Genomic DNA, 12,892 nt, shown 5'->3' with positions numbered 1-12,892 from the left:
CCCGGTCCAGGTGCTAGCCTTGTTTGCGATGTTGACACTGGAAATCAGCAAGGAGGACAGTACAATGAGCCAAGTGATCCTATTGTTGCATGTTTTGCAGGAACATTTGCAAAAGGTAAAACAAACATTTACCAAAGTGAATAAAGTAACAGTTATTTTAGACAACAGTCTAATCCTTCATCTGAACACAAATCCAAGGCTGCAAAAAGAGGTTGTGTTCTCCATAGAGTACATCTGTACCATGATACTCTATCCACGGAACAAAAAAACACTGGTCACTTTCATTTCCGATTTGGATTGTCTGGAAAGCTTGTGACTTAGAAGATTAATAATTGCGAGCCATAGCAGAACTGAACTACTGCATTCAAGCTTTGGAGCGTGTGATGTTGGCCTAAAATTGAGAAATGTGTTGCACGTGCAGCAGCAGCCCCACCAGCAGGGTGGCCCAATAGAAGTCTACCTGGATCAAGAGCTATTGACCTATTGGCATGGGAAGAGGGAAAACTGGCAATAACTCAGTAGGCTGGCAAAATAATGTATCTGGCAGAGTAGCTATGGAGCACGTATTCGCTGCAACTAGGGCATAACGACCAATCTCTCTCCTCAAAATGTGGGGAGACTAGTGATGGTTAAAATCAATAAACATTTCATACCCAAAGCATATAAGGCATCAGAAGACACAGCATGAATGTGGAAAGTATCTTGAATATCACAAGTGTGGTGAGTGAGTATCCTGCAGATGACCTCCATGAATTTGAAGACAAAGGTCCTCATTACGACATTGGCATGCGGCTGATGCCGCCTGCCATGATCGGACCGCCGGGCGGCCGCCAATGCAGCTGCACCCCCGCTGCGGCCATTTGGAGATCCCCGCTGGGCCGGCGGGCAGATACCTAGTTTCCGTCCGCCGGCCCAGCGGGGATCTCGGCCGCAACACAGGAGCCGGCTCCAAAGTGTTGCGGCCGTGCGACTGGTGCAGTTGCACCCATTGCGCTTTTCACTGTCTGCTATGCAGACATTGAAAAGCTGCAAGGGGCCCTGTCAGGGGGCCCCTGCACTGCCCATGCACCCCAGGGGCATGGGCAGTGCAGGGGCCCCCAGGGGCCCGCGACTCCCCGTACCGCCAGCCTTTTCCTGGCGGTGAAAAGGCTGGCGGTAGGGGGACTCGTAATCCCCTGGGCAGCGCTGCCCTGGCGGATTACTACAGCCGGGGCCATTGTGGCGAGAAACCTCCAGCCCCGGCGGTGCGACCGCGGTGCTTCTGCCGCGGTCGTAATGACCTGGGAAGCACCGCCAGCCTGTTGGCGCTGCTTCGGTCATAACAGCCCTGGTGGTCTTGTACCGTCAGGGTTGTAATGACCCCCAAAATCTACTTCCCAGATTAAAAAACAATAGCACAACAGAAATGTCTGCTAAGTAAAAATAAAAACAAGAAAAAACTTTTATTCTTCTTTTTGGAGTGCAGGAAATGTAAAAAAAAAAAAAATGGACCAGTGTGTGCTGCACAAGTAAACAGTCATGGAAGATGCAGACATATGGCCTGGTGATTGAGCAGTGTCAAAGAAGGAAAACAAATTTATTTGTAGGGTCAATCATAACCTTTGCCGTGACTAAAAAAAAAACAAGAAGCATACCTCTGATGCCTAACCTCTAAGTGAAGGTGCAAAGGGCTTTACCACACAGCTTATGTATGTTGTTTCCATGAGAAAAATGAGGGCCATTGATAGACACAGGGAAACCACACTTGGATGATGATTAATGTAATGGGCTTAGCTTAAGCAAACTTGGCATTTCCTGCTTGGGTGATGATCATTTGATTCACAATGATCTAGGTGTGATACTTTATTAGCATTTGAGTAATTTGCACACCAGCATCTTTTGGTTTTTCAGAAACTTCACAGTCCTTTTCTTTTGTTTTCTTGTTCAACAGTTCTGTTTCTTTTTGGAAGGATTGCAATCTATTAAGGCTTGACAAAAACTTGGAAGAATAACCAATGCCTCTCTATCCGTGGGAAACATGAGGACTCAAAGAGACCTACCATTGTGGCCTGGAAATGGGAAGGGTGAGTTACAATACTGCAGACTAAAGGCTCGAGTTACAAATCCCAAGTGGTTGTTAGCTTGTGTTATACATAAAGATAATGGGCCATTCTCTTGGTGATTAGTCATTCAGGGTAACTGCTGCAAGCTGTCAGAGATGAGTGGTACTAGATTAGCCATTGGTTAACTGTATGATAGTTTATGCTCCACACTTCCACTTCTCCTTGCACTCCATAATTGTTCACATTCACTCTCAAATAATGTAATCTTATTTTCTCATGCTTCACACCTTCTCTTCTGTAAACAAGTGGAAACTCCATGGTGCTCCCGGTCTGCAGCTCACCTATGTTCCTAAAATGGAGAATGCCAGAAGGATACCATTGCATCATCTGCATACAGTATCATTTTCCTTAACATTTATCATAAATATTCTTGAATTGTGAGTACTGTTCCCATTTATGACTTCTGCTTAGATAGCTATTATTAATTTGGGAATCTGTTGGCTACTAAAGATTGAATAGGTTAACTTAACTGTGTTTATTCTATGACACATATTGCACTCATGGACTTGATGAATGCTGTGTTTGTCTCCCTAAAGCTTTTCCTATTTCCCCCACTCATCCAATCATCGATACTCCAACCCTTTTCCACCAAGTTGTGGTGTACACAAGGTACAGCTTATCCAGGCCAGAAAAGGATATCCAAGTATAGAGAGTAAATCAGTGCAACAGTAGGCTAAAGTTAGGCAGTGTGCGCCTTTTCTATAATCTATGCACGAAGAATCAATCATTGTACCTGGTGATTCTACTGAGGATAACCTGTAACCTCTGACTGAGATGAGACTTGAATGTTCATTATGTTTACTTTAGTTAGTGACTCCCCTTTAGACTGTGTTGATTTATGTTGTTCCTTGTATTGGATTTGCCATTCACTGCAGGACATGTTATTGGTGATTTTATTTGTTTTCAAAATGTTAGTCTTTTCCATCTCCTTTCAATACCTAACTATAGCATCATTTTAAACTATGTTTCTTTCAGTAAATTCCTAAGGGTTGTTTTTCACATAAGCTAATATCTTATTAATGTACTAAACAACAATTTCACTTTAACCTGTTTAAAAAATTTTATTTCTGTTCATTATTATATTCAGCCAGTCCCCCAGCTACGCATCTGTGTCGAACCCTTATTGGACAGCCAACACCCTACCCCACTGTGCATGGTCAAAGTCCATGTGCGGCAGAGGGTTGGCTACCTGCCAGGGAGTGTTGACCAGGCACTGAAGCCAACCACCCTCAGGTCTCCAAACCCCAGACACCTGCATCCGAATACTGTGAACCCTGATGGTTGGCCACAGGGCCTAATCTCTGTCCAGGGGCAGCCAACCTTTTGCTGCACAAGGCCAAAGGCTGTGCACTGTGGTGGGTTACTTGCCTGTGGGTCAGCTGGCCAGTCTCTGCAGCCAATCCCCATCAGGCCGCTGATTCCCTCCCCTTCCAATATGCATCGCCAAGGGTTGCGAGCAGCTGGGTGTTGACAACAGGACTTGGCTTCTGGCCAGGCCCTGTTGCCAACTACTCAACAGGCTGCCAACCAACCACAGGGCACAGCCTTTGACTGTACTCAGCAGAATTTCTGACGCATCTGTGAAAATGTGCACCATGAAGCTTTGTTTTGTAAATATAGCACATCCATGGCATCATTACGGGATATCCGGCAGGCACAAGAAATCTGACGCATTGATGAAGATGCCTTAGTTTCTTGTAAATGAGGACCTCTGTTTGTTACGTTGGGAGGTCACACCCTCGCAAATTAATAATCCAATTTAGGACAACTGCCCTTCAGAAATTAGGAATGATAATGGATAACAGCTTATGACAAGGAAAGGGGTACCTCAAGAGCCTACGCTGTAAGTGATGTGCTTAGCACAGAAGTGTCACGGTTTCGGACAGGTCTGATCAGGACTCTGGTTGGGACACCCCTTGAGGTCACCGAATATCCTAAAGAGGTAGTGTACTGGGGCAGAAGAGCAGCTAAAGGCATACACGGAAAGGACAGCTATAGACAGGCACAGGAAACAGGAAAGTAAAAGCAGAGCAACCCTTGTGTGAACAAATAGAAACGGATTAATAGTGGACAAACACACTGGGGTTGTGCACAGAGTAAGGCGCAGAACCTCCCACAGTGACAGGGAATCTCAATGCCTTTGTGCAGTTTGCTCTTACAGATAGTCACCCTGCCAGCCCCATAGAAAGGAGGCAGCAGAAGTGATTCTGTCTCTGGACCCTAGAGCACAAACAAGGATAGTACTTACATACACAGGACACGCTCTTGTGGGTCCAGCTGGAAACACAGTGGCGATTCCTGAGAAAACAGCAATAGCACACTGTCACTGTTAGGCACGAAATACAACGTATAACACTGGACAAGGATGGGGGCTGGAATTGCCTCCTGGAAACCAGGAGCCAACCCCAGTACACAGGAGGACACGTATACACTGGTGAAGACTGATAGAACACTTACCAGACACAAAGAACCAAAAAGAAACAGAAACAGAAGGGAACAAACAAAGAGGCAGAGGCAAGAACTAGGAACAGGCTCAGGCTGAAGCAAAGGCGGGACTAGGACTTCAAAACAGGGCGCAAACTTCTGGCTGGGACAAACAGAGACAGGACTGGGAAACTGAGAGCAGGCTCTGGCTGGAACAGGCAAGGACAGGGCTGGAATACAGGGAGTAGGAAATTAGCAGTAAACAGGACTGGGAAACAGAGAGAAGGTTCAGGCTGAAACAAGGCAGGAGCAGGGCAGAGAAACAGGGAGCAGGCTCTGGAAGAAACTAACAGGTACAGGGCTAAGAGATAGGGAGCAGACTCTGGCTGGAACAATCAGGAGCAGGGCAGAGAAACAGGAAACAGGATCAAGCTGGAACAGAACAGGAACAGGAACAAAACTGGAACACCATCCGACAAAGGGTCTGTAACACAAAGGAATCGAAGTCCGATGCACGACGGGGAGCTTGAGGAAATGGCTGCTTATAAGCAGTTCCCAGCTGGGCTGCACAGGAGAGGTCACAGGTGTGTGTAGTTTCGGACACTTGCAAGTCCTGGAGGAGAGGATCTAGTGAAAAGGAGCAACTGGACTTCTCCCATAGAAGACAATGGGAAACAGAATCCGGGTTTTCCTGACTACCAAGCTGTGCATTATGGGATTTGCAGTCCCAAGAAGAAAATGTAGTCCTACACAAGTGTACCATGGAGAAAAGAGGAACAAACAGGAGTCAGCAAGGGACTCTAGATAGGTGTTCAAGGTGATTCCCAGGCTTCTGACAGTCCCCTTACAGCGCCCCCTGGAAATGGGACGACCGAGTCGTAACAAGAAGACAGAACATAAAGAAATAAGAATATAAGGAATACAAATCCTTCCTAGTTGATAGTCTTGCACTGTTGGAACGTAGGCCATACTTTGAAGAGATCTTCTTTAAAACTGACTGCAGGAAGGTATTGTGCCCATGTCTCACTGCTGACACATATTTGAAGGTTTACACATCAACCTTGTAAGTTTGCTAATCACATATTAGGGGATGCAGAGTCTGTCTTGTGTGAGATGGGCGCACGTAGTCTTTTTGTGTTCTTGGTTCTCCAATAGGTTGTTTTTAAGTCTGAGCTTATTTCTCCAGCTGCAGAATGTTCCTGCTGGAGAAAGAGAGAGAGATCGGGTTTTTGTCCAGGGGCAGTTTTGACTCCCATAAAATAGTGCAGAGGGTTAATATGCCTGCTGCAAAAAACGCATACTGTGCAGATCACAGATCTATGTTTTACATGGATAGCTGAGTAGATTACTTTTTTTGTCAAAGAGATCTTTTTGTTACCCGAGTTCATAAGATACAAACCAAATAGAGGATAGTGACGGTTACGAACTGTCATCAAAGAGCTGCATGCAAACTGAATAAAATAAGTTAGTGTGTTATGTTCTTTTCCGATTCTTTCATTATCTATTCCTAATGTTGCTGAAAAGAATTAATTTGGCTAAATATACATACTTAAAATAAAGCATTTGGAGAGATGAGGGACATTTTCGCCTTGTAGCAGTGAGGGAATCCAAGGAGGAGGTAATTGGCAGGGGGCACTAAAAATTATTGTCCCGCAGGGCGCCGCTAGCTCAAAGCAAAACTGCGGGGGGTATGCAGCCCTTTGTGGGGAGGCAGGACACAGTCTATTTGTACATAGGGTGGTGCCCAGCTCCTCCCTCCCTTCCTGCTAGTGATAGCCCATCCAAGCACACCTAAACTCTCTATTGTGTGTGGCAGTCTAGGAGGAATACACAAAGCCCAACTGCCAACTACAACCAGTCATGTGACCCAGAGACAGGCAGCAGGGACCAAATTGCTAAGGCAGGAAAATGGCAACTTTCTAAAAGTGGCATTTTCAAAATTGTAATTAAAATCTTACTTTACCATAAGAGAGGATTTGTGTTACAATTCCAAAAACATAAAACATGAACTGGCTACTGGTTTCCAATTGAAAGTCACATTTTATTAAATATAATAAGATAACTCTGATGTTATCCTGTGGCAGAGGTAGGCCTTACAGTAGACACATTTTAAAACGTTTTACTGCCAGGACATATACAACTCAAAAGCATATGTTCTACTTTTTAAATGCACTGCACCCTGCCCTCTGTGCTGTGGAGAGCCTACCCTAGGGGTGACTTATATGTATTAAAACTGAAGGTTTGGGTCTTGCAAAAGATTTATGTTGCCAGGTCGAACTGGCAGTTTCCAATTGCATACAGAGACTGCAATGGCAGGCCTTAGACATGTTTAAGGCCCTTCTTAAGTGGGTGGCACAATCAGTGCTGCAGGCCCACTAATAGCATTTAATTTACAGGCCCTGGGTACATGTACTATCACTTTACTAAGGAAATATTAGTAAATTAAAAATGTCAATTGGATATAAGCCAATATTATAATGTTTGAAGGAATGAGCACTTGCCCTTTAACACTGGTCAGTAGTGGTAAAGTGTGCAGAGTCATAAGGCCAGCAAAAACGAGATCGGAAAAATGGAGGTGGAAGGCAAAAGGTTAGGGGGAAGACCACCCTAAGGCTGACAGCTCTAATAATGAGTGTGTCGCCATTGGATAGTTATAATAAAATTGTTTTCTTTTAATATATACTGATTTTGATCTGGTAGTGAGTACTACACAATGTCTAGAGGAATGACCTTTCCCTATTACACTTGTAATTCTGCTCTACTAAAGTGAAGTAACTATACAATTCCGAAGTTATATTACAAGCTAAGAGCTTTTCTAAGATGTGTCTGGAACTACATGTGCTTTGAACTTTGGGAGAAATAGCACCTCAGTTCTACTGATTTTTACAAACCTTGCATATGGGGAAAGAAAGTTTCATATTTTTTTCATAGAGAAAAAAAGAAAAAACATTGTTCTTTGGAAATTTCGAATTTGTCTTGGACCAATTTAAGCTGGAGCAGAGTTTAGTGCTCTCACTTTCTGCAAATCAACTAAAGGCCTGTCTAAAACAAGCTTCATCGGCGTTAAGCTTTTGCTTAGACAGCAAAGCCTGTATTAAGAAAGGGGGCTGCCAAATGATGAAGGACGCCATTGCCATGAAAAAGTCCATCTGTGTGTGAGATGGAATATGCCCCATGGGGTAAGACATTTCTGGACCTCACTACAACTAGACATTCTTCCCCTAAATTCCTTAGCCTCTAAATGGTATGAATCTTCAGTAACTTATAATCTTTGCTGTAATGGTGTCCAAGATTTGAAGCACAGCCTTGCTCTGCTACTGCACCGCCAGACTTTGCTAAGATCTTTTTTTGAGAAATGGTTGGTGCCTTCTTCCTCTAATGTTTTGCAACTAATTTTTAACACCCGCCCCCCCAATGAAATGTTCCGTTGTCGAATTGTTAACTTTTTTAATGTATCCTAAACCTGTATTGATCTTTTAGTACGGATTCAGTTTTGAGATGTTAATGCCTCTTATGTCTCTCATGAATTAATAGATTTATGGCTTCTCTGAAAATATTAATGTTTTACTTCTTTTACTATATATGATTTTTTTTCTATGTATTTTTTTACTCTCATGTGGATCTCTTTGGAGTTGTAACTCATGAAAATAAACTTGACCTAGACTCACAAACTTTTCGGGAGAATTAATGCCAAATCTGTACCTTTTTCATTTTTTGTGGAATGACAAAAAGTTGTAAAGTAGGCATTTGCAATGAAATTTCAAACACACCTATCGCAGGACAGAAAGAACACAAATTGAACCAGAGACATAATTGGCGTTCCATTCTATCACATCCTTACTTTCTAATAATATGTCAATTTTATACCAAGATTGGATCAGTGTGATATATCATAATTTAGGTTGAGTTTCCTTCATGAAGGTTATTATGCCTATAACCCCATATATGTTATTAGGTCTGCATTGTAAGCTTTTTTCACTTTTACTTTTTTTTTTAACTAAATACAGACTTAGCTGTGCTTCCACCTAGAGGACTATTACTTTTAAAAAACATGCTGTTGACTATTTGGTGCATTTTCCACCTTTCAAAAAGTGCTTCCATTGGAATGCAATGTGCATGTGAAAAGTACTCTGGATTATAGCACTTTTTGACATTTATCTTTTTTTAGAAGCGGCTCCTCCGCTATGGCAGAGGAATGTTGCTCCCCCACCAGCACCAGCACCATCAACTACAAAACTTTTACAGTAAAAACATAATAAACTACATTTATTATGTTTTTATAGTAAAGGGGGTGGAGCCACAGGCGTGAGAGGGACAGAGGGGCTGTACACAGCACTCCCCCTCAGTGCGCATGTATGTTTGGCCAGCTGTCTCGCAACGCAGTGCTGGATTGGAAAGGGCTGGGCGCTGTCTCCAATCCTAATGCTGCCTTCTTGCTGCCAGCACCATGAAGTAGCATTAGGATTGGACGCAGAGCAGGCTGGGAGTGGCTCAGAGTGGTGCAGCAAAAAGGGTGAATTTTTAAAAATTATTATTTGTTTTCTGTCCCCCCATGCGCTGCGCCACCTCGCTCTGCCCCTTTTCCTCCCAAGAGCCCCAACTGATCTTTTTATGCATTTTATACCGAAACCAATTTGTTTTTTGCTACTCTGTTTCTTGACATTGCAAATCGTTCAGTAGAAGTCCTACGTGGCTTTTACATGCTAAGCAACACTTGAGCATGCAGCACATGAAATCACATTTGTAAATGTCTGTGTTAGCAAGCATGGTCACTTTAAATCCAGATCTGTTGGCTTTGCCAGTGGTTGTTTGTCAATGTCTCTAGCTTACTGCCTAGTCCTTTAAATTCGTTGTCCAAGACTCAAAGGTGCCTGATAGCCACGCTTTCCTTACCTTCAAGTTCACAACGTTGACAGTGATTGGGGCAATACTTTGAGATCCCGGTGGCCGCAATGGGGAGTATTCATTTAGATTAGTTGAAGATCTGTGACATTCAATCCGTCTGTAATTACTGTACCAAGGTCTTTTAATATGTGGTTTTGCTGGTGATGGTGGGACCGCCACTAACCCTATCAACGCCTTGCTTTGCTGTGTGGCACAGTCATGTAAAATGTGACCTTCCTTCCACATATACTTAATAATACTGCACTCTGAGCATTAGTCACTTTCCCTAGGTCTGACTAATAGATGCATTTAAGTTTGAAATGTCCATCTGATTTAGGTTTTAAAGTGCTGCCGCAGCACAATGGGAGCTCCAGCCACTTCCTTCCTTTCAGAAACGGTTCCTCTGGTGCAGCTCCCTGTTCCATACCTTTCATCATAGTCAGGGCTCCGCAGCCCAGCAAGTAAATGTGCAACAATACTTTAATGGAACCGTCTATTAAGAATGATCGCGTCCGGGAGACGGTGCTCCAGCACACGCGTCTACACGAGTCAGAGCTCTCTAGAGCCCCCCTCAGATTCATTATTAATAATGCACTAATGTGGAAAGATAATAATTTCCCTGTCACTGAATATGTATCCTGCATGGATCTGTGCATTACATTTTAAACCTTCAAATTCAAATCTGACCTTATAGAATGCCCCAAACTTGATAACATTACATGTCCAAGTTCTCTTCTATTTAGCGGCATTTCATGGTATTTAAAAAAGTACCAAATTACATTTATGTCAGTTACTTTGTTTTGGAAATATTTACTTTTTATATTCAGAGATGCAACCAAAAATGACATGTCTTCATAATAGCAGAGTTTCAATGCCAAAACTAGCTCCTATAGCGTAGGGAAGAGGATGCAGAAAAAATTAGGATCCATTTCGGAGTTAGTGGGGGGCATATCATATGTAATATTCTCAATAAAAAAATACAGGGGTTTATTTGAATACATACCAGGTTTACCCGGCATGAAGCAGGCGCAGAGTTTACAAAAGACTTATTGAAATACTGTGAAATTACAATTTTGGAACCGACAAGTATGAAGGACTACTTCCATCGGATTCCGTGGCCTCCCAAAGTAAACAGTTAAAGTAGCAAGGGTGTGTTTGTGACATCCTGTGCGATAAAGTGCCCCTGTTGCCTAAAGGCTGAAGGTTGTAAAGGGCACTTTGGGTTCCAAGAATCCAGATTCATGAAGACATGCGCTCAAGATATCACAGAATATCATGCGTTTTACAGGCAGACGTTTGGTAGGGACAAGATTAGTCCGCTCGTTTACAAATGCCATGATTAGGACTCATGCAGAAGCACTGGTGATACACACAGTGCGGTATCCTAGATAGCTCAGCACTCACCAATGATGTTACTCAATACTGCAGGCATGTACAACAGCCTATTGAGATAGAGCGCAGGGCCGGTCCATGTCGTAAGTTTAAAACCATTAACGTCGGAGGTTTATTAAAGGATCGTCATGTAGTGGTAGCATCTTTAAGGAAGGGAAACGTGGGGGAGACCACTTTTACACACTTGGCTTCACTGTGAGTGAATGGATGGGGGAATGCAGATACTCCATAGACAAATGTCAGTCTGACAGCCCTACAGGACAAAAGAGCACTGGTTTCATATCAGCAAATCTGAATTGCATTCTGGCAAATTCTATTTCATGGTAAGGATAAGGGACATGGGGCCAGATGTAGCAAAGCGTTTGCAAGTCGCAAACGGCGAAAAACGCCGTTTGCGAGGCGCAAAAGCCTCACCGGTATGCAGAAATGCATTTTGCGAGTCGGATCTGACTCGCAAAATGCATTTCCGACTCGCAAATAGGATGGGGTGTTCCTTTCCTATTTGCGACTCGCAATGCTATGCAATTCCATTTGCGACTGCAAAAGCGGTCGCAAATGGAATCGCAGTTACCATCCACTTGAAGTGGATGGTAACCCAGTCGCAAACGGGAAGGGGTCCCCATGGGACCCCTTCCCCTTTGTGACTGGACAAAAAAATATTTTTTCACAGCAGGCAGTGGTCCAAGGGACCACTACCTGCCCTGAAAAAATCCAAAACAAAAGGTTTCTTTTTTTTTTTTAAAGTGCAGCTCGTTTTCCTTTAAGGAAAACGAGCTGCACTTAGAGAAAAAAAACTGTTTTATTTAAAAAGCAGTCACAGACATGGTGGTCTGAGGTCTCAAGCAGGCCACCATCCCCGTGAGTGCCCCTACTCGCAATGGGGTCGCAAACTGCGACCCACCTCATTAATATTAATGAGGTGGGTCTTTGCGACCCCATTGCGAGTTGCAGAAGGTGTCTGAGACACCTTTCTGCATTCCAAATTGCGACTTGCAATTTGCGAGTCGCAGGGACTCGCAAATTTCAAGTCGCAATTTGGAGTTTTGGTACATCTGGCGCTTAGTCTTGAAAAAACTTAATTCACATTTGTTGCTATCATTAGTAATCTTTGCAGTGTCCTGAAGCTGCCCTGCGGGGTTGGAAGCCCCGACGATGAAGGATTTGCTGGTTGGTGGTCTCCACTAGGTAGTTATAGTTAGGACCATGTTTCCATAGAAAAAGCGTTTTTTGACTTGCCTATATCTTTCACACCATTCGATGATTTTTCCCAAAAAAGTGTGCTGGTGTGCTTGTTGCGCAAAGAAAGATTTGGGGTCATCTGGCAAGCAGGGGTGCTAGCGCAGATGTTCTAATCAAAATTATTAATGAGAAGTTCATGTATTCTGAGTTATGTATTAGCTTTATTCATTGTAGGCCTTAACTTTACGAAGGTCTTGACCTACTTGCCAGGCCTCATTTCAAGCTGTATTTCTTAACTTTTAAATAAATGGCTGTCCTAGAGAGTTAAACTGTGATTTTCCATTCTATTGTTTAAATGTGCTTGTAGCTGAGAATCTTTTCTCATAAGAACCGGCTGCTAGAAGATGCTGTTCTTGCTAAATGTAACAATATGTGTCTAATGTGTGTAAGACTCACTTTCTCAGGAGGACAACAATGGAGACACTGACTGGAGTAGAAACTGCAACAATATTGTTACCTGACAAGCCGGATGATGAGGACATTGCAGGACAACCAATCAATGACATGTGAACGGAGTAACGGTAGAATGAATAGATTTAGAGCTTTAGTTTTATTGGACAAAGTGTGAACTTGCGATCCCCTGACCAATAGGGATTTGGGAAATAGTTTGAGTGCATTTGACTTAACACGACTGCACTGAGAAGAAACCAGCATTCCGCATTTTGCATTTTTGCCTTTAGCATTTAGCATTTATCATTTAGCATTCAGCATTTAGCATATTGCCATTTGCCATTAGCCCATTGCCCATTTTCTTGCTGGCCGAAAGGTCAATATTTTCTTGTGCATCTTGACAAGAGATATGCTTAACTTTATTGGTTAAAGACTTTGCATTTTCTGAACTTTGATGCTGA

Source organism: Pleurodeles waltl, chromosome 3_1 (genome assembly GCF_031143425.1).
Source record: "Pleurodeles waltl isolate 20211129_DDA chromosome 3_1, aPleWal1.hap1.20221129, whole genome shotgun sequence".
Classification (NCBI taxonomy): Eukaryota; Metazoa; Chordata; class Amphibia; order Caudata; family Salamandridae; genus Pleurodeles; species Pleurodeles waltl.
The sequence above is the reverse complement of the archived record's forward strand: the minus strand, read 5'-3'. Positions refer to the sequence as shown.